At 42.0% G+C, this 24,142-nt stretch overlaps 1 protein-coding gene and 1 long non-coding RNA gene across 7 annotated transcripts in view; both read right to left on the bottom strand.

Moving 5' to 3' along the window:
* TBC1D1 (TBC1 domain family member 1) overlaps positions 1-24,142 on the bottom strand; it is a 194,034-nt gene that overhangs the window by 131,558 nt on the left and 38,334 nt on the right. The window lies entirely within an intron of this gene.
* LOC116668332 lies at positions 759-21,854 on the bottom strand. The gene is made up of 3 exons (XR_004325491.1): positions 21,842-21,854; positions 17,397-17,403; positions 759-1,309 (listed from the first exon to the last, which is right to left on the bottom strand). It is a non-coding gene; the product is annotated as an uncharacterized LOC116668332 (long non-coding RNA).

Here is a 24,142-nt window from a genome sequence, read left to right as displayed (position 1 = left end):
ACCAAATCATTCCCTGTTACCACATCATTCCCCCAAGCAAGCAGAAGAGAAAGAGGCTGAGAGCTCCATTAAAGTGGGAGCCTTTGTGGCCCTATCAGCCTTGCTACTTTAAGTGTGGTCCATGGACCGGCTGCCTCACATCACCTGGCAATTTGGCAGAAATGCAGACTCTCAGACCCTGCCCTAATCCCCCCTTAGGGAGTTAGAACCTTCATTCTACCATGACTCCAGGTGGCCAGGATGCACACAAAGTTTGAAATGCACTAGTATATAAGATTCATTGACACTGGCCTTCAAATAGTGTTACTGACCAACGGCCCCTTGAGAGAACAACAAAAACTGTCCTTCGTCCTTGTAATGGTGTGATCCAGCTCAGCAGAGGAAAAGCTAGAGAGCCACGAGGAAGCAACATTGTTTCTATGGGAGCGGATAAGCAGCTGAGGACCAGGAGGGACAGCTAGACAGGTAACAAACATCATCGTACACCACCGCTCCAGTCCCCAGTCCGAGTCCTATGAAAATGCCCAGGACTGAGAGGCGACTCCATGGAAAGGAGGAGGGGAACCCGAAATTGATGGAAGAAACCTGAATTACCTCCAACTGACTGAGATAAATTTTCTTCTTTGGCAGAAGGTAGGGAGGCAAAAAAAGAGAAATATTACCTTAAGTTTAGAATGAATATTGCACTTCTTGCAAAAAAAAAAAAAATTTAACTCAGACCAAATCCTGAGTATAACAGTTATAAAGTGTGTGGGCAGGTGAAATAGAGACAGCCTCACTTCATTGTTTAAACCTGGATCCAGTTCTCCATGTATATATACATCTGGGTGGCGTCTCCTGCAGATCCTGATTTGAATTTGCCTAAACCGTACATGCCTTTTAGGCTCAGAGAGGTCTCTGTCTGCTCCAGGTCTTCCTGCCCGATCCAAGGCTGGGCAGAATCACTCATTTCCTGGGAACGTAAGGACTTTTCCACTGGGTGGACTTGATACGTGTGGGGCTCTAACACCAAATATTTTAAGAAATATACATGAAAGATCTTAATTTCCTGCCAACAAGTAGCTTGCCAACAGAAACTATTACAATCTGGAAGTTCATTAAAGGGAACTTTAATCCAATGGAGCCCACATTCAAAACAATTTCCCTTAAAATACTACATCTCCCATCTGAAAAATGTATCTTTCTCCAAGAAACTGTATATTCCCCCAGGGAAGAGCTGTATGTAGAGAGGGCATGGTAATTCTTAATAGCTCCCTGGTGAGTCCCTTTCAGCCAGCATTGGGAACATTTATTGACGGAATAATCATTGCTCAAAGATGCTGATGGTTCCCAGCCCTGATTGTCTATCAGAGTTACCTGTGATGCTAAGGCTGGTGGGTGAGGAAGGAGGGCAGATGATTTGGCTGGTCTGGGGCAGGGTCCAATTCTTAGAGACCTCAAAGGGCAGGTGGGTCATATAAAGGTGTGAAGAGGGCCAAGTGAGACCATAAGGAATGAATGAACTGTGGCATCTTGGAGGACGTGTGCTCAATTATTAAAATATTCCATCCAGCCAAGCAAAATGTGTGAGCCAAATGAATTCAGCAAGAGAGGTATTATTGGTGTTGATCTCTGGATTTACTTAAAGCTTGGAGGAGTGTGTGTGTGAGAGAGAGAGAGAGAGAGAGATTCTGATTATCAGCCAGGATTGAGAACCATTTCTATAGTTCTGGATCCCTTGTTAAAAAAAAAAAAAAAAAAGGATACAGTTGCTTTGTGGGGAGCAACAGGTTATCCAAATAAGACTGCATCCAAATAGGATGTACAGAAAATCCAAGACTACTCTCTAAGTACCTTTAAAAGGAAGCTTTAATGTTTCACCATCTTAGTTTTCCTGAGACATCAAGAGAGGACTAAAAAGAGGGAGGCAAACCAAGAACTGGAAGAATTGCTCATCTACTAAGCCTGACCATAACTCCCCAGATAAACCCGACACTCCTGTCCTACTCATCTTCCATGTTTCTCCTTTGAGGAGGAGAAAGGGGCAAGGACAGAAAAGCCTCCTGAGAGTTCAGGAGGAGATGCTGACAGGCTGCTCTCCATGAGCTCAGATGTGGAGGGCGCCGAGGTAGGACGTATGCAACAGCACGACCTCACTCTGTAACCTGTTCCTCTCACCACAAGACCCGGTTAAAAATAGAGCCATTGTAATACCAACTGGACAAGGAAACTCAGCTTGGCTTCAAGTGAATCAGAACCATTTGGCACTTGGCAACTATGACTCTGACACCAGTTACAATGTGTTTTGTATTTTCCGCCACATCGCCATGTTATTCTGGGATACTAGCTGAGTGTCCTACAGTTCAACTGAATTCTGACACTATCTCCAGGTGGATTGTGTCAGATCCCACAGGTTAAGGGCTTAGTCCTACAAGACTGTCCCCTCCCCACCCCATCACCATGCCAACTTCACACACCAATTGCAAGTCCAGGTTGTCACTTATGCTCCCAATAACTAGCTATGAATCGGAGGTTCCAACAGCACCCTCCTTGGGTTCAATTAATTTGCTAGAGTGACTCACAGAACTCAGGGAAACATTCTGCTTACTGGTTTATTATAAAAGGATACAACTCAGGAACAGTCAAATGAAAGAGATGCATAGGGCAAGGTATGGGGAAAGGCAGCAGAGCTTCCATGCTCTTTCTGGGCACGCCACTGTCCCCAAATCTGCACCTGTTTACCAACCCGGAAACTCTCCAAACCTCATCCTTTTGGGTATTTACAGAGGCTTCATTACGTAGGTATAATTGTTTACATCACTGGCCTTCAGCGACTGAGCTCAAACTCCAGCCCCTCTCCCTTCCCCAGAGTTCAGGAGGTGGGACTGAAAGTTTCAACCTTCTAATCACAAGGTTGGTTCCCTTGGCAACCAACCTCCATCCTAAAGTGACCTAGGGGCTTTCCAAAGGTCACCGTATTAACATAACAAAAGACACCTTTATCCCTCTCTTCACAGGAAATTCCAAAGCTTTGGAAGCTCTGTGCCAGAAAGGGAAACAAAGACCAAAAATTTCTTACTGTAAATCGCAATATCGCAGCAACTGATCAAGAATTTATTCAGTTCGCGAATATTCATTAGCACCTATTGTGTAAAGCAACATGTGTCCTAGCAAGGAATAGCAAAAGTGATCAAACCTGAAGCCTGCCTAGATTAGACCTAGAGGGTAGCAGGGAAGAGTGTAAAATGCCAAGGGAAAGGCCCAGGTGAAGCTCCACGGAGTCCCAAAGGAACGAAAGATAACTTAAGGCTACAAACGAAGAACCAGCATCCTGGCTGGAAGACATCAGGACTCTTACAGATGGTGATGAGGGAGTGAGCTTTCCAGGAAGGACCAGCTGGCAGGATTGAAGGATTGATGCTCATCTCTGGATATCAACCCTTACTAGGGCAGATAGGATAGAAATCAGAGCTCACATTGCAGAGAGAGCATTTTAGTAAATGGTAGTTTGCAGGTGTGCAGGCATCTCTCACTGGCATTAAAGTTTGTTTCCAGAAAAAATATTTGCTAAGGATACTATCAAATCCCAAAAAAAAAGTCATGGGAAAAAAAAAAAAAATCCCTCTGTAGAAATTGGAAACATTATGTCTATGAAAAATTTATACATGAATGTTCACAGTAGCATTATTCATAATGGCTAAAAAGTGGAAACAACCCAAATGTCCTTCGACTGATGAATGGATAGTGTACCCACACAGCAGAATATTATTTGGTCATAAAAAGTGATAAGCTACCGAGGCATGTTACAACATAAATGGACCTTGAAAACATTATGCTAAGTGAAAGAAGCCAGACATAAAAAACTATATAGTATATGACTCTGTTTATAAAAAATATCCAAAATCCATAGAAACAGAAAATAGATTTGTGGCTTCCAGGGACTAGAGGGAGGGAAAAAATGGGGAGTGACTGTTAATGAGTATGACATTTCTTTTTGAGGTGATGAAAATACTTTGGAATTAGATAGTAGTGATGTGATGGTTACACAAATTGATGAATACACTAAAACCCAAATTTCATAGTATGTGAATTATAACTCAGTTTTTAAATGATGATGGTTTAATGACTTTAGATAAATTAATTCCCTGAACCTGTGTAATAATGGAACCCACACTTCAAGGGTCTAGTTTTAAAATGAAATGGGATGCAAATAAAGCAGCCAGCCTGAGTCCTTTTACATTGTAGGTGCTCAGGAAATGTTAGCTGATGTTAGCAGTAGCAGTAGTAGAGATGATGGTGGTAGTAGTGGTAGTAGTAGTAGTAGTAGTAGTAGAAGACAGGAGGGAAGGAGGCAGGGCACAACTGTTAAAAGAACAGCACAGCAGTTGAGTATAGGTTAACTGGTTAGAACCAAGATGGCAGAGGATTCGGCTTCCAATAGACCCTGAGCCTCATGGCACACCCAAGGGTGCCATGACGTTTCCTAGGCTGACGGAAAAAGGCCAAAAAGTGACGGTGGCCCAATTTCTGAAAATCCCAGCCCTTCCCTAACATAGTTGGACTAGTCCTCGCACTTGTTAGCATGTGAAATTACCTGGCCCATAAAAACTAACCACCCCCACACCTCATGACCAATCTCTCTTCTGAGTGAAAGGACCACACTTTGTCTATGGAGTGTGTATCTACTTTTACTTTAAACTAAACACCCCCACACCTCATGGCCTCTCTCCCTTGCCTTTCGAGAGGGCCCACACTCTGTTTATGGAGTACCTCTCTAAATAAACTTGCTTTCACTTTACTGTGGTCTGCTCTTGAATTCTTTTCTGCAGGAAGCCAAGGACCCTTACTTGGCCAGGCACGTCCCAGGGACTCTCCTGAGACCTGGGACATGACCATCCCCTTGCACCCCATTTTCCTGCAACAGTAGTAGTAGATGTAGTAGTAGTAGAAGTAGTAGTAGAAGTAGTAATAGTAGAAGTAGTAGTAGTAGAAGTAGTCATAGTAGTAGTAGAAGTAGTAGTAGTAGTAGAAGTAGTAGTAGTAGTAGAAATAATAGTAGCAGGAGTAGTAGTAGGAATAGTAGTAGTAGAAGTAGTAGAAATAATAGTACTAGAAGTAGTAGAAGTAGTAGTAGTAGTTGTAGATGTAGACGTAGACTTAGTAGTAGTAGTAGTAGTAGTAGTAGACGTAGTAGTAGTAGTAGAAGAAACTTCAGCAGCAGCAGTAGCAGTGGTTGTTGTCGGCTAATGATGGGTATGTGGGATGGTTAATTTTAATGATGTCCAGATAGCTGATAAACATTATTTCTGGGTGTATCTGTGAAGGGGTCTCTGGAAGACATTAGCATTTGAATTGGTAGACCGAGTAGAGAAGATGCCCTCATCAATGTGGTTGGTTGGGTGGACATTATCCAATCCACTGAGGTCCTGAATAGAACAAAAAGGTGGAAGAGAGGAGAATTCCCCCCACGCCCCCTCTCTCTTTGCTTGAGCTGAGACACCCATCTTCTCCTGCCTTCAGTCATCAGTGCTCCTGGTTCTCAGGCCTTTGGACTCATACCAGGACTTAAATCATCAGCAAACCCCCTATGTCCCTGACCCCCCCCCCCCAATTATCAAGCCTTCAGACTTGTACTGAAATACACCACTTTCCTGGTTCTCCAGGTTGAAGATGGCAGATCGTGGGACTTCCCGGTCTCCGTAACCAAATGAGCTAATTCCTATAATAAATCTCTTTATATATATATATATGTAGTAGAAGTAGTAGAAGTAGTAGAAGTAGTAGTATACACACACACACACACACACACATATACATATTCTATTGGTTCTGTTACTCTGGAGAACACTGACTAATACAGTATGATATGTTATAAATACAGAAATAAAACATGGGCAGGAGATCTCAAGTTCATGGCTGTTCATAGACAGGACAAACAGTTGAGAGCAAAGAAGAGATTGTGTGTTAGCCAAAACTAATTCTGGGGTGGGTGGGCCCCCCTGGACATCTCTCAGTACTTTCCTCTCCCTTTTTACGAGTTGCTATGTCTAGCAGGGTGTCTGTGCTCCATGTGTTACTTTCACTCTAGAAGCTGCGCCACAAATCGTCCAAGTTTCTCTGCTAAATGCCTATCATTCTGGGCAGAGACTTGGTGTGCAACAGAAACACTAGCCTCTCACACTTTCAGACAGTTCCTCCTTAAGAAATGGATCCTGCTCAGTCACACGACTCAGCTCACTTTTCTCTTCCCCACACATCCTCTCTCGTTCCCGGTCCACTTCTCTTGCTTTCTCTCAAGCACACACACGTACTCACATTTTAAATCATGCTAAACTCAAAACGGAGTCTTTAGGTGGCAAGACTGGGTATTTGAAGACCAGCTTCAGAGCAAAGGATGCTCAATAAATTGGTGCATGAGTGAAAGAAAGTACAGGAGGAGGGTGGGAGGACACATTTTATGAAGATTTATTTGGAGGTAGACAATAAGTTCAGGGGATTAACTGAAGAACATTCTACTTTGATAGACCCGTGTCAATGTTTAAATTAAGGTCTCTAATTTTATGTTTTGGTTTTGTGCATCAAGTTGTAGTCTCTCGTTAGCCAGAATAACAGCAAATACATTTAATAAGAACATTTTAAGTGGCTCCAGCCACCTTCACTACATTGCAAAATTAAAAGCTGGCTGTTAAGCCCAGCTAGAACAGGACTCCACAGTGTAAAAAGGGAGCCACTGAACTTGTAACTCTAGAGGGAACCGGACAGTAACAAATCCCAAGAATAAAGTCCACACCAGTTTGGGGATGCCTTTTTTCTCTCTGCACTCAGCAGTCTTGTTAAAACAGAAATTTACTTTATGATGCAGCTTTTTCTCTTCCTTAGAAATAACAATCAATTCATTTCCGTACTTGTGACATTTTGAAACCAGCTAAATCGATATATTTTGCTATTTAAGTAACTGTTCCCTTCTCAATATTTTGCTTAATATGTATAGTAACTGTGTTCACTTTTTAGCTGGTAAGATATTCCAAAAATAGAAACTGTGTTTTCCTATTTTTAGCTCAGTCTATAAAGTTTAAGCAAATAATCTTTCCAAAGTGCGGCACACACATGTTTCAAATTCGTGGAAAAACCCAGCGGCAATGAGCTCATAAAAGAAAACAGTGAAAATCTGGAGTCAAAAGATTTTGATATCCTCACCCTGTGCTATACCTAAACATAGATGCTCAGCTTTAAACTCAGACATTTTAATTATACTTTCTAAGGGAAACATGAAAAATACCACTTTGCATAATATTAATTTCACTGAAAAATAACTTTTTTCCTGCACTGAAGGTTATGTTTCTCTGTAAAAATTAGACTGCAAAATATCAGTTCCTATTTCCTGGTCAAACCTATGAGTTAATAAAAATCGGACCTAAACTTTCTTTCCCCCTTCTATCCTACCAAATCATAATTTCCTTTTTTTTCCCCAAAAAAGTGGCTTAATTTACCTTTGATTAGAGTGATTTCCCACTTCTTAAACAGTTTGTTCACTCTCATCTAGGTCTTTAAGTGCATCATGTTTCAATCCAGCAAACACACTCCTTGTTATTTGTTGAAAACTCATGTCCACACAAAAACCTGCACACGGATGTTTACAGCAACTTCATTCATACTTACCAAAACTTGGAAGAAACCAAGATGTCCTTTAGTAGGTGAATGGATAAATAAACTGTGGTACATCCAGACAATTGAATATTATTCAGTACTAAAAAGAAATGAGTGATCAAGCCATGAAAAGATATGGAGAAACCGTAAATGTACATTACTAAGTGAAAGAAGCCAATCTGAAAAGGCTACATACTGTATGATTCTAACTACATATGACATTCTAGAAAAGTCAAAACTATGGAGCCAGAAAAAAGATCAGTGGTTGCCAGAGGTTGGGGGTGGGAGAGGAAGGATGAGTAGGCAGGGCACCGAGGATTTTTAGGGCAGGAAAATACTCTGTATGATGCTATAATGATGGATACATTTGTCCAAACCCACAGAATGTACAGTACACCACCACAAGTGAATCCTAATGTAAACTATCGACTTTGGGTGATAACGATATGTCAATGAGGGTTCATCAATTGTAACAAATGTACTCATTGGGGATCAGGCATTGTTCTAAGCATTTACAGCAAGCGAGGTGGGGACCGCGATTACCCTATTTCAGATGGGGAAACCGAAGAGACAGAACCAGGATTCGGGCTCAAGTCAACTTAACTACTTTACTACACAGCCCTAATTATTATCTGGAAAATCTCCTGCAAGCTGTTATTTTATTGTTTTTGCACACAAGGAAGCAGAGGTTGAGCAAAGTAAAAATCATTTCCCCCAAGGTCTTGCCTAGGTAGAGCTGAGGTTCTCCGCAATGCCAGGAAAGCAAGCAGCCCTAAGTGCTACCAACACAGGGCTTCATACTCTACCATTTCAGGGATCTAGTCTGGCCAAGAGCGGCTCTCAAGAGAGCCACCAGCTTGCAGCCAATAGCAAGCTTTGTCAGGGAAGTAGCTCTGCCTCTCTCCTGGAGCCAGGGGCTGAGCCAGTGCCAGCTGGACTAAAAGGAGGTGGGCTGGAAATGGCAGCAAATTTTAATGAATCAATGAATGAATGAGAGAAGAAGGGAAGGGAAGGAAGCAAGCTCTCCTTGAGTCTGAGGCAGCAGGGCCCTTCTCAAGGGGACTGCTGGGCCAGGGGCCAGTAAGAAGGAGACGAGGCTGCAGCAGTCTCCCCACTGAGGCCACGCTGGGAGCTGGCAAGCCAGACCGACCTGAATCCAGGACAGAGCAGGGGCTGGGCTGCTGGGAGTTGGGGAGGTAGGAGCAGTGGTCCTGCCTGTGAAAAGCTGGCCTGGCTGACGGACTGGGGGACCCTGACCGCCCAGTGCCCTGGAAATTCAGCTGGATGGGGTCTGGCCCCTATAAAGCTTAATAAGAACCTAATTCTTGGATTGGATGTGTCAGTAGGTATAGGACAAGGTTTCCTTACGTGAAAAACATCACCCTACTCTTCCTCTCCAAAGGGCCACGGCTGGCCAAATCCAAGAAAGGAACACAGAGGCCCTCTGAGCCAACAAATGCTGCTTTATAGTTTCAAGCCAAGCAGCAGTGATTTCAGGCATCCTACTCTGGCCCACTGTGTGCACAGCAATGGAAGTTAAGCCACTGAAGTGTCTTTTCATTTATGCAGTCACCTGATGGATATCTGTGGCGCACATTGGCACACCCATCCCCAGGGATGCTACACTAAACACGCCACCTGTCCCCAGAGGAAAGCCTTAGGGCCCAGTGGGCCCCTGCAGCAAGTAAACAGGAAACTGTGTGACCAAGTGAGACAGGCTACATGCCAGGAAAGAGATGATGCTAGGAAAGCAGCAGAGAAGGCCTGAAACCCAGCATGGGGGCCCTTTAAGATGGGCCCGCAGCAAGTGGGGCTGAAGGGTTTAAGGATGCACCCAAAGGCCAAGGAGAAATTAGCCACTGGAGGGTAAAAGAGAAGCAAGATGATCCCCAATCTACAAAGGAGCAGAACCTAATCCTGGACTTTTTATTGCACACGGCATTCTTATTTTCTAAGGTGTTTTTTAAAATCATAAAATATTTCACAAAAAATTAAATAGAATAATATGACAGCTATCCAGGGAGTTTCTACCCAGTTTTAACAGTTTTAAATATTTTGCACATATGTACATATACGTATTTTTTTCTTTTAAGAAGTAAAGTGTCACTACAGAGTTCCCCCTCCAACCCCAGAGGCAACCACCATGTGGCACTAAGTGTATCTTTCCCCCTGTTTGTATATATTATCCCCATAGGTATGAACCACAAACAATACAAAGGCGTTTTTGTGCTTTCAAGTTTTTTTCCTCCACAGTATCATAGTGTATATATTCTTTTGGCAATTGCTTTTCATATTCAACATTGTGTAATTCTAACTGCTGAATAGTCTCCAATTGTATTAAGTTGTATGATTATTCCACAATATAATTATCTCCTCTCTTTTTGATTGGACATTTAGATTTTTTCCCCTCTCTCTCTCTCTCTCTTTTTTTTCTTTCCACCATAGCAGCCATACCTTTGCATCCATCTCCTTATGCACATGCCCATGATGTGTGCCCAGAAATGGAGTCGCCGGGTTAAGGGTATTCACATCTTCAGCTGCACTACAACATGGCCATATTCTGCTGCAGGACCACTGTGCCAGTTTATACTCCCACCCGCAGGCTGACGCCCATTTCCTCACATTCTCACCAATCCTGGTGCTATCCAGCTCTTACATGTTGCTAATCTAATGAGTGTGATATGTTATCTTCTCACTTTAATCTGCCTTTCCCTGGTTGCTAGTGAGTTTCCCATCTTTTCCTATGTCACATATGTCAAATGGCTGTCCAGGCTGCCTCCTCTGTAAATTGCCTGTTCACATTGTAGGCCATTTTTCTACTGGGTTGTCATTTTTTTTAATCGATTTGAAGAAATCTATTAGATATTCTGGATATTAATTCATACCAATTGTTCTTTGACTTCACAAATATTTAGAAACAATACTATTAAGAGAATCAGTTAAAAGATGAGTGTAGTCTAGTTAATACACATAACTTCAACCAAATGATTTTTATTGACTTCAGCAGAGGACATGGCTTGTATTTTCATAATGGTTTCCTATCCCACGGCCTAGGGCACTATATGCAAACAGATGTTGAAGAGTTCATGTTCGTTGCCAAAGATAGACCTATGCTAAATGATTAATCACTGTCCTGGAGATCTTAAAGACCCTCAGAGAAGCTGCAAGCCCTGTGCTGACCAGAGACACACTAAGTCAAAGACCAGGTTGTCATTAGATTTAGGGGGATTATTTAAAAAATTTTCTGTTTTGTTCAATTTGTTCACTTTATGTCAGTTTAGAATTTGACTTTTTAATTATCCTTCATAATAATCCTAAAAAAATCAGTAACAATATAATCACAAATTATCATAACTATCAACATCCTCATAACTAAATCCACAGAAATATTAGACTGGAAAGTTATCATCCAGCTAAACCTCTTTATAGGTGATGAAATGTAACTCTAAGAGGCTAAGTAATTTATTCATTGAACAAATATTTATTGCACTTCTGCTGTAACAGATTATCATTTAGGTGCTTACTATGTACCAGACCTTAAGCTAAGAATTTCATATAAACTTAGACATTAAAAATTTAAACATTAAACATTTAAACAGAAGTTAGACACATTTAGTGTCTCTCACAGCAGCTTTAAGAAGTAAAATTTTGGAAGTTAAGTAGCTTGCACAAAGTACGTGGCCAATAAGAGGGAGGGGCAGAATTAAGACCCGGGGACTCTGACTCCAGCAATACTACCAGTCTTGTCCAGGATATGCCTGTGGTGCTTGGTCTGAGTCTGAAACACAGAGATATGAATCTTACAGGAGAACAGGGCCCTGGCATTTACACAACATCATGTCCTCTTCCATAGACGAAATCCAGCTTTTCTGGTGAAGAGAGAATGGATGGGCAGGAGCTTATGCCCACACCTAACAGAGACTCATCCTTGAGTGGGCCACTGACCCAAGACAAGGAGTACTTATCTAGAGAACCCACCAGGGGGTCACCTCCAGAAAAACCTGAATGAGTTAGAGGAATTACCTGACTGAATTCTTAACTCAGTTGCTCTGACATTAAATGGAGAATGGAATCCTGGGGTCAGAAATGGAGCAAGAGACCAGTTCTCCAGTTAGGAGGCCATTATGATGGTGGCTTGGATTAAGATAGTGGCAGTGAACACTGTACAGAAGCAGATGGAGTCAAGACATATTTTGGAAACAGAACCAACAGGGCTTGCAGCTGGTTGGAAGGTAGGGTGTAAGTGAGAGAAAAATCAAAAGTGACCTTTAGATTAAAAAAAAATGTGAATAAGGAAGCACTGACTATTACTTCTCAAACATTTTATGATTTGTCTTGAATTTTTAAACTAAACAAACCTCCTGGGAGAAGTGTAAGGGGGAGAAAAAGTCACAGTATTGTGACTCTTCTATAGGGAAGAGTGTGGCAGTCTTGGACTGAGACTTAGTATCTCTTCTAGAGGTCAGCATTGAGCACCCTTTGATTGGGAAGGCATCTGGAACCCTCGGCCTCTGGCTGCCTCAGATGGCTCTGCAACAGCCATATTCAGTTGGCTTTTTTGTGGAATCAAACATTCAGAGACATAATGACTGCCCACTCTCCATAGGAGCAACAAAACTACTAACACATAAGATAAATACCAACTCTTGATCTAGAAAGCTCCCTACATCCTGGAATTCAGAAACCCTGGAGCAACTCCTGATCGAGATTGACATCAGACATCTATCAAAGCTTTGCACAGAGTCCAAGGCATGGGCACAAAGCTGTTTTCAGTTACAAGACTTCAGAAGCAAGGTGAGAACTCGTGAGTATTATTAACCATGTAGGCATTTTAATACAATCAGTGTTAGTCGGAGCTGCATATGTGTTTCCTATTTGTCAACATTTCACTTAACTCTCAATATTATCTCTTTTGGCTTCTGAGATCTCCTTAAGGCTCCTATCTGGTTCCTGCTAGACTGGAAAGACACGATGTGGGAAGCTCTTGACCTGACCCTGGCCTTTTTTCCTTTATCCTTTGCTATTTCTGGTCTCCTCCTTTCTCTGCAGGAGCAAATCTTGTTCACAGATCTCCAGAAGTGAGAAAATGGGTATGGAAGGAGTGTAGAACCAGCAGACAGCTCAGGGAGAATGAGAGGGAACATGACCCACTTTATATCTAAGTAGAATGTTAATTATAGCAGAAATGGTTATTGTAATAACTAATTTACGTGCCTAGAGCATAATCTGGGAGCCACATGACCTCAAGCAAAGAGGGCAGGCTGAGGTCAGAGAGAGCTGGGCCGGGTCTCAGCACAAAGCTTACAGTGAGCTGGGAGACTCAGAATTTACTGAACATCCAAGCCCTATTTCCACTACCATGAAGTGGAGGTCACCTCCACCTTCCAGACATTTGAAGTGACCAAAGGCACTTGCACAGAGTACAGGGCAACCAATAAATAAACAGCAGCATTTATAACGTTTCTTAATTTATAACGTACTTTTGCATACATGGTTTCACTTCTTACCAACCTTTAATAAATCCAAGTCTTCGATTTTTGACTAAAGCAGCTCCCCAAAGTTCTTCTAACTGCAAGGTGCCAAATATTTTTCACCCTGATTTCTCTCTTCTGCCAGGAGCAGAAATCTAGCACTTAGTGGTGATGGAGTCACAGGGCTCTGTCTGGGCTCAGCGGTGATGTCATAGGTACTGAGGTCTGCTGTTGGTGCAGGATACTGGAGTGTGGTAATGACCACATCCACTTATCAACCCTCTTCCAACCTAGTCCAGCCTCTCGATTCACAGTAGCAAAGGGTCACTTCTGTTTCTAACACCTCAAGATAAGTTGAAGGCAGTTTTGCAGGGGGTCCCTTTAGTTCAGTGATAAATACGCCTGTTTGCCAATGCATTCCAGGAATCTTTGAGCCGTCGCCGTGTGTGTGTCTGTATTTGAGTCCATATGCAAAAATATACCTGTTTCTTTGCATAAGGCTGACCTCAAATACAAAGGGCCACTCAGAGATACTATAGGAACCAGCTAGGAAGCAACAGGGCCTTGACTTGGGCCTGGTGCAGCAAGTGATTAATTTAACAGCTACATGGAGCGTGTGAACCAAGCACCATGAGGGATCAGGCAGTGATGCATATATGTGACATGTCAGGTAGAAGGCAGCAGGGAGTGGGGAGACTAGTGAATAGAGTGTAAATGCCAGCCTGCAGGCATTCAAATGGAACTGCTTTGCTTCAAACACAAACAATAAAAGTCTGCAGGCCAGGCCACGTGTCTGCAACCTGCACCATTACACCATTAACAGAAACTATAGCTAATTGCTTTCATTCAAAGCACTTTGACACATTTCTTTTTTCATTGAATAGCCTTAGAGTGGTTCTCTGAATTTGGGCAGAAGTAAAGTAAGAGATGTTGTGTAAGTGTTCTAAATAAGGGATAGATTGATGAGGTGTGACAGCAAATCCAATCCAGGAAAGCTTTCTGGAGGAGGCAGCATTAGCAGTAGGAGAGATGGAAATGAATGCTTTTCTTGAGTAAAGGAGGGAAATAACCTCTGTAGGCAAAAGAAACAGCAATGAGCAAAAAGAGGAAAGCTTGCTTGGCTACTCCAGAAAAATTAACAGTCCTATTTTGTTGAATAGGACACAAAATCTTGGAATTAGAGGGAAAATCTAAATAATCATCTGAGACCAGATGGACAAGGCTCTTGACTGCCAAGCTAAGGAATTTAGCATTTATTGGCTGGAGGATGGGAGGTGGACAGGCCAGAAAGCTTTACAGATGAAACAGCCTGATCAGAGAATGGATTTTCTGGGAGATAAGTCTGCTTTGTTGATTTTACAGACTCCTTCTTAAGCATATTTTTCCCTCGACAACTTCAGTCTGAAAAATACGTCATTCTTCTTAGCATATGTTTTAAAAGCAAACTTGGTCACCATAAATGTATATGAGAAAAGGGGGCATAAAAACTGGCAGCAAATCCAGGAAATGTGGCCATCTGTTTCCGTGGTTCTGAGTAGAGATCAGCAAAAATAGCATTTTAAGAAACACAGAACTATAGCTGAAATCACATTTTCCAGTGTAGGTTTTCACCAGTGACCACTTACAATTTTATTTGTCTGGCATTTTCAGTAAAATATACCATCTCCAGCACATCATGAAAAACTATCTTCTGTTGCCTTGTAAACACAAGGAATGAAAAACGAGGGAAAGGAAGGGAGGGGAGGAGGAAAAATGATACGTGGCTTGTCAGGAAACGTAAATCAGCTGTCAGAAGTGACCTTTTCAAAGTAATGACGAAGAAAAAGAAAAACATCAAACAGTCTGGTCTGAACTTTTACAAAAAAGTAGTGTAGGGTTAAAAAAGAAATTGGAGTTTGGAGTCAGAAAGGGTATGTTGAAAAGTCAGCTCTCCCTTTACTATACGTTCTTGCGATGAGATCAATTTCCTCCTCTCTAAAACAGTGGTATTATTTATTCCTTTCATAGTTATGAGGAATAAGTGTCACATAGTAATCATGGATCATACATAGTCACCTCTTTCCTTCCTTTGGAAAGGAAGGGATATGCCTGCCATATTCCGCTGGTGTGACCATGGGTATTAAACAAACTCAACAGCTGTGTAAGTTCTCTCAACCCACAAAGGAGGTTCACTTCATTCACTTGGTCGACTTGGGCCTGCGTGCAAGGGGAGGGAGGCAGTGGTGCAGATAACCCTAATGACCAGATAACAATTTTTTATGTTTCACTGTGGCAGGCATTGACCTCCCTGAAGGAGGTCATTACTGTAGCCCCTTTTCTTTAGATTAATATTCAAATTAGTTGACCCCCTTGAGCGCACCGTATGAGGCCAAGGGGGAAAGATAGAGAATGGAGGTACAGGGCAAGAACATTTGGAGATTTTAACTGTGTTCAAGCAAAGCACAATGAGGATAATCTGCTGGAAATGTTTTCATTCATCACAAATATTTACTGAGCACCCATCTGGGGCTAGATATTGTGCAGGCTGCAGGGATACATCTGTTAATAAAACAAAAAGAATCCCTGCCCTCACAAAACTTACATCCCAGTGAAGAGGGAGACAGACAACGAACAAAACAATAAATGCTGCTGTCTATTACAAGTTCACTAGAAGCTGACTCTGTAGATGATAATCTACATATATAAATAGGAAAAGGGAAGGTGTAAACTTTGAGGTAGAGCCTTCTTATGTTAACACTGGATGTTCCTGGACCGCAAGCCACTCACAAATAAAGGGCAGGGATTTTTGTAGAAAAGAGTAACAGTGGAAATTACATGCTGAAGACTAATATGAGTAGCATGATTATGAGAGAGAGAAAGGAGAGATGTATGTATGCGCGTCAGACACTCTTGACATTTTTCCTGTATTACCTTAAGGAAAAAACTGGGGGAGGCATAAGTTCCAGAAGCAAGATGGAAAGCATTTTCCCTTTTTCATTTTTACAATGTCTTAAATTTATCAGTTTATAAATGGTTTTTTAACTTGCCTATGTTTTATAATATTTTTCAAATAAAAATCAGAGTTAAAGAGCGATGAGCTAGTTCTCTATGTGCTGACACAGAAATCAGCTCATGATACATAAAGTGGAAAATCCAGGTTACAGGTGTGTATCCTGTGATCACATATGTGTAAAATACACAGATTTTTTTAAATGGCAACTAGTGTTGGACAGCTGAGTGAGTTATCCCACCAAAGTCTCAGTGACATCTCTGAGTCCTCTCCCTTTCTCACCACCCATGAACAGTATCACTAAGGAATGACTCCGTCTTGGAGTGGCCTTCCAAATGTAGCCCCTTCTTTCCATTCCACTCATTACTGTCATAGGTCAGCTGTCATCATCTCCATAAATCTCCTTTCTGGTCTTAGTCCATCCTCCACAGGCTAGGTTTACTTCTCAAAACACAGACTTGATTGTGTCCCTATCTCGATTCTCCAGTGACCACTGGATGGAGTCCAGTCTTGGCATGGCGTCCAAGACTCTTCCAAATCTGGCCTCTCCTACCAGTGGTAGACAACAATTCTTGCCTAATAATGATTTCCTCTCATTCCACTATACTAGCAGAATCTTAATTTTGTTCAATTAATAAACAGAGACTCTTGATCTCAGGCTTTAGCCCCAAAGGATAGGCTATGAGTTGGTACATAGTAAGCAATGCATTTTTTTTAATTAAATGAACGAATAGTATAAATAAGTCATATTTATACTATTCCTCTTTCCAAATGATTAGTCCACAAGTCAACATGTGAGCCAGCTCTAGCCAATGAGATACTAGGAAAAGTATGCCCCATTCTTCCTGCTTGGAACTCACTTGTGAAGAGAGCTACAGCAGCCATCTTTGAACCATGAGGTCATAAAGCCAAAATCAACATGCTAAGCCTGGCAGAATGTAATGAGATGAAAACCTGTGTTATTGATGATACAGATCCAACCATTCTGAAACTGCTTATCTCCAAATCCTTATTAAATGATACATCAAAATATCTGTATTGCCTAAACTGGACTTCAATGTGCCTATGAATCACTTGGAAATCTCATTAAAGTGAAAAATTCTGATTTAGTAGACCTGAAGTGGGCCTGGAGGATCTACATTAATAACAGGCTCCCAGGTGATGCTGCTAAGGACCACAGTTAGAGAAATGAGGATGTGAACCACTATAAACTGGACATTCCCTTACTTTCAGCTGACCTCATCCTTACTGCCTACTGTCCTCCACACATACCACATTAACCACACCATCCAAATTTCTCAAATACACACGAACAGCCTCTTGGGCTTGCCTCATGCTCATCCTCTTTTGAAAGAAGCTTCCGTAGATTTTACCACTTATTCTACACATCAGACTGGCTCACTTCTTTCTCACTAACCTTATTTGCACTTGCTCCCGCATATGTTTCTCTGAGGTCTTTTATTCAAGTCCTTGTTAAACAATTACAGCAGCATGTTTAATAGGCAAAATGATTTTGAAGGACTTGAAACTTAATTGCAATATTACTGAATTCCCTAGTAGATTTTATATATTATATTATATAACTGGTTGTGTTCCATTCCAGTAACATGGGAATTAAAAACTACATAAACAGTGTTCTGTTGCCTGTGCCTCTCCTGATTTTAAGCCTTAATTGCATGTGGCACTTTGACCCTTTTTTTATAAAGCCTGACATTAATATGTATCAGCTTAAATCTGAGCTCATAAGAATTATTCATGATCACTTTCAGAATATAAACACTATCCCTCTCTTATCTGTCCAGGAAATTCCTACCTGATTCTGTTTTATTAATTAGCAATATGCTTTTCATACCACATTGTATTTCCGTGTATTTTTTAAAATATTACTCTGAAATTTACCATTCATACTTTTCAGCTCAAACTTGCAGAAAGGGCATCCAATTACTCAAGTTGAATGCAAGATATGTCGAGTGCCAGGGTAGGAGAGGGATGGAGGTAATGTGTGTGGGTGATGAGTGCCTGCAGCTGTCACAGACTCTGCACATCAGTCAGCACACGGTGATTACACAACATCAATCAAATCGTCGATTTGCTTTGATTTCCACTGTAAATGAGCACAATTTATCTGCAGCCCCAATCAGCCCCAAATCATCACATGATCTGTGCAAGTGACAAGGACATAAGGGTTAACTGAAAAACCAGGACTCCAGAGATGGACGTTTTCATTCAGATTCTAAAAGTGACTCTGCACAAGAATATTAGCCTCTCCCTCCCAGTCAGCAGAATTTTAAGTCATATACTGTACAAGTGAAAATCTAAAACTACCCTGTGATTCAGCGAAGACTGCAATAAATATCTCATGGAACAGGGTGAGGGTAAAGCATGAAGAATCTCGGGGGTTGGGGGAAAGTAGAGCTCAGTGGTAGAGTATGTGCTTAGTGTGCACGAGGTCCTGGGTTCAATCCCCAGTACCTCCATTAAAATTTTTTTAAATTAATAAATAAACCTGATTGCCTCCCTGCCCTCCTCCTCCCAGAATGCTTTAAAAAAAATAACCTCCAGTGACCACAGGCTCTGTGAGTCTAGCCTTGCCGACACTGGTAGTTCTCTAGGACTTTCCAGGTAGATTTTCCCCCTCCTTCTTCATCTCTTTCAAATCTTACTACAGTAATGGTGAGCAATTATGATTCAAGGGAAGTATTCGTAGTCTGAGGACTTGTAGGTGCTAATGTGTAGATTTGTAAGATTCTGAAAGCTAAAACTCTTAACTTACTGCCTTACTCATCCAGGCAAAGGCTGTGACCTCTTTTTAGAGCTTCGGTAGTGAGTTCTCTTGGACGGATACTACAACTACCTTACAGATCCGAAGTGCTTTACTGAGAGCAGATGCCCTGATTTGCACATCCTTTTCAAATACCCCTTTTGAAGTCTGTTAGTTTATAACCATGAGGCCCATCTTCCCATCCTTGCGAAGTGTCCCCGTGTCTCGTCTTCTCCAGCTGAGAACTGCGAGGCCTCTTCCCTCACTGAGGACCAAGTAATTTGATACGTTTTCACCTATGAACATACCTGTGAAACCAAAGCAATTTACCAAACATTTCCATCACTCTCCAAAGTTCTTGCGCCCCTTTGCAATCCCTCCCTCCCTCTGCCCCACCCACAAGCCACCCTAATCTGTTTTCTTCACTAAAGATTAGTTCGCATTTTTGAAGAGTTTTATATAAATGCAATGACATAGCATGTACACTTTTTATTGGTGGGGGAACAACTTGCTTCACTCAGCAAATGATTTTGAGATTTTCCACACTGCTATGTGCATCCTTTTTATTGGTGTGGAGCATTCCACTTGCCACCTGTTGATGAACATCTGGGTTGTTTTCAAATTCTAGGCTGTCTTCCATTTTTGGCTTATTACGTATAAAGCTGCTAGCAGCACTGGTGTACATGACTTTGTGGGGACATACATCTTCATTTCCATGTAGATTCTCGTAGCTGTACTGAAATTTTGTAAAGCCCAGTAGCACACCAGGCTCGTAGCCCGTGGCCTGAAGAAACAACTAACATTGGCATCGCTATGACTTGCGCTCCCACACTCCCTCTCCAGACACCACTGGTCCCCTGCTGCTGCCCCCACAGCTCTCACTTCTGGCCACTGCAGCCACCACAACCCAGCTTCCTCTTTCCACAGCTGATGCCTCTAATTATTTCCCTTGGGCCACTGCGGGCCCTTCAATGCTCCGGTCACGGTCTCACCTGTCCTTGGCGATATGACAGAATTGTTCACTTCCTGCTCAGACAAAATAAGGCTATGATCTTAACAGATTCATATGGTACGGGGTTTTCCAACATTTCTAGTCTATTCAGGATTGTCTGCATCACACTCAAGATACCAAAGCAAGAGCAAATTAAATTCCAATTAAGATATCACAGTGTCTTGCTTTCACCTATTTTTAAATGTTATCACTTTAACTGGTACCTTAAAAGAGCCAGAGTTTCTTCATATAAGCAGAATATTATGGCCTTCTGTCATGTTCATTACAGCTTTGCTGTAATCACATGTTGTAAAATAATATTTTTAACGAAGGTCCTTCTCTGTTGTCAATACTCAAAGTGTCTACATGTTTCCAAATGATTCACAGATGACTTCTATTTTGGCTGTGATTCCAAACTGAAATGGTCTCAACTAATCCACATTTTAAAAATTTCAAGCCATATCTGTTCACTCGATTCCTTCAAAAAGACCTAAAAATTATACCATTTCACAAGTATAAAACCTAACTGCTACCAGTTTAGGTACTAAGATGACACAACATGGAAAATGAAGGCTGTGTATGGGAATCCTGGATGTCGCACCATAATCTTATGGTGTCTGCACCCTTCTCTGTAGAAATACTGTGGACTGCTTGCTTGGTACAGAAGGAGCACATGATACCATTCAAAAATTACGTGCAGCATCTTTCCCAGACAGAAACCTGGGTCTGTGACAACAAAGAGCAAAGCAGGATGCTGGCTTTTGCTCCCAGGTTCTTTAGAGACCACAGAATACCAGTCCAGGGCCTTACTTTGGGGCCAATGTCAGTGACCAGTTTGGGTCAGCCCTGTAACAACCTGACATGCATTTATCCAACCTCACTAAAGTATATTATTTAGTTTACAACTTTAACATGATTTTTCATATATTTCTTACAAATAAGATTTTTAACAACCAGTTCTACTTTATTAAAATTCAAATCACTTATTTGAGCACCAAGTTTCTGTTCTTTATGCAAATTGTCTCCTATAAAAGAGTCTTACGTTTGCACTGCCCAACCTCTGTGGGGCACCGAACACACCTTCCTGGGTGCTACAGACCAGCCAGCTGCCAACAGAACATGGAAAATGAACAGCTACACATCCAGAATAACTTCCCTGGAGGTCAGCTGAGAATGGGTCAGTTCTGGAACTTTATTTCTTTACAATCTCAGCAAAATATGATTTCAGATCATTTTTGCTTTTTTTTTTATGACCAGAACTCTCCACATATGACATCCTGAACAGGAAGTTATTCCTTTGAGCCCTCAATCAGCTTGAGCAAAGGCAAAGTGAGTACCTTTCTCCAACGGAACCCAAATTTTGCTCACCCATCAAAATGACAGATGCCATCACATCCCTGATCTCTCCCAAGCAAGAAATACCCCATCATGTCCAATACAGCACAACAAAGCTGCTTACCCTTCATTGGGGTGGGGGCGGGGGAGGGGGCCCTCCTGGGAAGAGGAACCCCAGCAACACCACACATGGCCAGGCCTAGAGACTCCAAACAGCCACCTTTTAAAAAATTCTTTTTTTCACTTAAGTGTAGTTGGTTTACAACGTTAGTTTCAGGTGCACAACAAAGTGATTCAGTTACGCATATACATACATTTATTTTTTCAGTTTCTTTTCCACTACAGCTCACTACAAGAAATTGAAATATAGTCCTCTGTGCTAAATAGTGGATCCCTGTTATTTATCTGTTTTATATATAGTAGCTTGTATCTGTTAATCTCAAACTCCTAATTCCAAGCAGTCACTTTATTCTCAAGTAAAAAATACCAGACTACAAGCTTTACATGTAAATTGTAAGTACCTGATAATAATGATGAAGTTCAGCCCTGTATAATATAAGAAGCAATTCTTACTGAGAAGTCTCTTGAAGTCAGAACCTACTCCCAACTGGTAAGTGTGGTTCTGTCTTGGGGTAGGGTAAGGACTGGACTTACATTTTATACTTTACACACTTCTGAACTGACTGCATTTTTTTTATAGTGAGCATTTACTATAAATATTAAATGTTAAGTGTTTTACAGGAAAAAATTTCTTTCCTTGGTTTTACATTTTTCTGTCCAGTCCTCCCAGAGTGGACACTTAAAGATTTTTAGGCTGCACAGCATTGAATGACTGCCTTGTTCAGGGAGAAATTGTAAAACAGGTGGCAGAATGGCCCCCTCTGCTGACAGGGGACAAATATTCACTGTCTCCCACTTTTTCTTTCTTTTTTTTTTAATTGAAGTATAGTCAGTTACAATGTGTCAATTTCTGGTCCATAATGTCTCAGTCCTACATATATATATATATATATATATATATATTCATTTTCATATTCTTTTTCATTAAAAGTTGTTATAAAATATTGAATATAGTTCCCTGTGTCTCTCCTACTTTCTGGCAGCTAATGTACAGGCAATCAATGTTGGTTCTGTCAGTCAATCAGGGCTTCATTCCTGTCTGGCATTTGAATCTTGAAGGAGTAAAGTCAGGTAATAGGGTCGGCAAGATCTGACTCACAAGGGGAGCAGAGGCGTGGAGTCCAGTGGCGCCGCAGCTAATGGCCAGTGGTGGCAGTGCCAAGGACGGCAGTGCCTGGCAGCTGGGGTGCCCACGGTGGTGTTCTTAGCAGGGTATTCCTGTGCTGCAACCTTGGCCGTGGTTCCAGCTGCCTGGCTGCCCTTGGTTGCTGCTCATCTGCATAGCTGGATTCTCTAGTCTTTACGTTAATTCCGAGAACTACCCTGTATCCTTCCAATAAATTTTTTTCTGCTTACATCAGTCGGAGTTGATTCCTGGAGCCAAGAATCCGGACCCACAATTTGTTCATTTATTCATTTGATAAAGTATTTGTGAACTGCCTGATATGTGTCCAACACTGTTCTAGGCATGGGGATCCCGCTGTGAACAAAATAAATATCCATTCCTGTGAGGAGGTTATGGGCTGCTGGATCTCACTTCTTCCCAGCCCTGCCCTTCCTTTACCTTTCTCCAGAAGTCTGTTTTACTCTGATAGTACCCCTGAGCCAAGCTTGTCTTTCTTAGTTTCCCTTGACGTTAAGGAAGCAAGGAACTTTTCATGTCCTTCGGGTCTGGAATTGAGGGCAGACCTACTCTTTGACACCATGAACGATCATTCATCACCATTCCATAAACACTTACCAGCACCTAGACTACTTGAGAAACTCTGCTAGCAGTTGGATACATAATGCTGAAGTAGTCACTGCCCTCAAAGAGATTACAGTGTAGCAGCAAAGACAGACAACAGACATTTAACAAAGCTCTCAAGGGCGATCTGTGCCAGAGAAAAGGAAGCACAGTGCCATAGAAACACGTGATTGGAACACCTTACCTGGTTTAGGAAGCGGCCAGGGAAGGCTTCCTAGAGGAAGTGATGTTTCACCTAAGACCTGAGGGATGCATTAAAGCTAGCCAGCTGAAGAGGATATGAAGCATCACAGTCAGAAGGAACAACACATACAATATTCTAGTGTAAGAGGGGCACGGCACGTTAGAGAAAATGGAGGGGGTTCAGCAAGCTGGGGGCAAGAAACGTAGCAGTTGTGGGGGGGGGGATTACGGTTAAGGTGAGATTGGAAAGGTGGATGAAGGACTGTATTAGTGTCCACAGATTTATTCTCAGAACAATCAGAAGCCTCTGCTTAAGAACTTAAGCACAGGTGACAACAGGAGAGTGTGTTGTTGATCCTGCAAATTAGAAAGATCACTAGATGCCAGGTGGAGTGAACTGGAGTGGGGAAACACGAGGCATCAGATTATTTAAGAGCTCACCATAGTAGTCCAGCATACAGACTGGATCCTGATCCAGCAGGGGTAGGAGAGATGAAAAGAAGCAGAAATATTCAAGTGATAGGTACTGGGTACAGTCAAAAGGACTTTCTGATTGATGGGTGGATATGAGGTGAACAAGGAGAGAGAAGAGTCGAAGATGACACCCAGGTGTCTGATCCGGGTGGACAGGGGCTCTTAATCAAACACAAATGAAACACTGAAGAGGAAATGACTTTCATTTGGTTGTGTTCAGCTTAAAGTGACCACAGAAAACTGCCTGATTGGCAGCTGCAGATGTGGGCTGGGATTTAAGCAGAGATCAGAACTAGAGGACCTGCTCCAGGAATATGGGCAGTGACTGAGGTATGGGGGTAGTGAGACTCCCCTGGGGGCGACACCATCATGGGGTGGGCTGTGTTATTCTTACAAAGAGTCGTCACCCCTTCCTGGGGAAGGATTCAATTTTGCCATCTTGTTG

The sequence above is a fragment of the Camelus ferus genome, chromosome 2, assembly GCF_009834535.1.
Source record: "Camelus ferus isolate YT-003-E chromosome 2, BCGSAC_Cfer_1.0, whole genome shotgun sequence".
NCBI classification, from domain to species: Eukaryota; Metazoa; Chordata; class Mammalia; order Artiodactyla; family Camelidae; genus Camelus; species Camelus ferus.
This window is presented reverse-complemented; position numbering and strand designations above follow the sequence as displayed.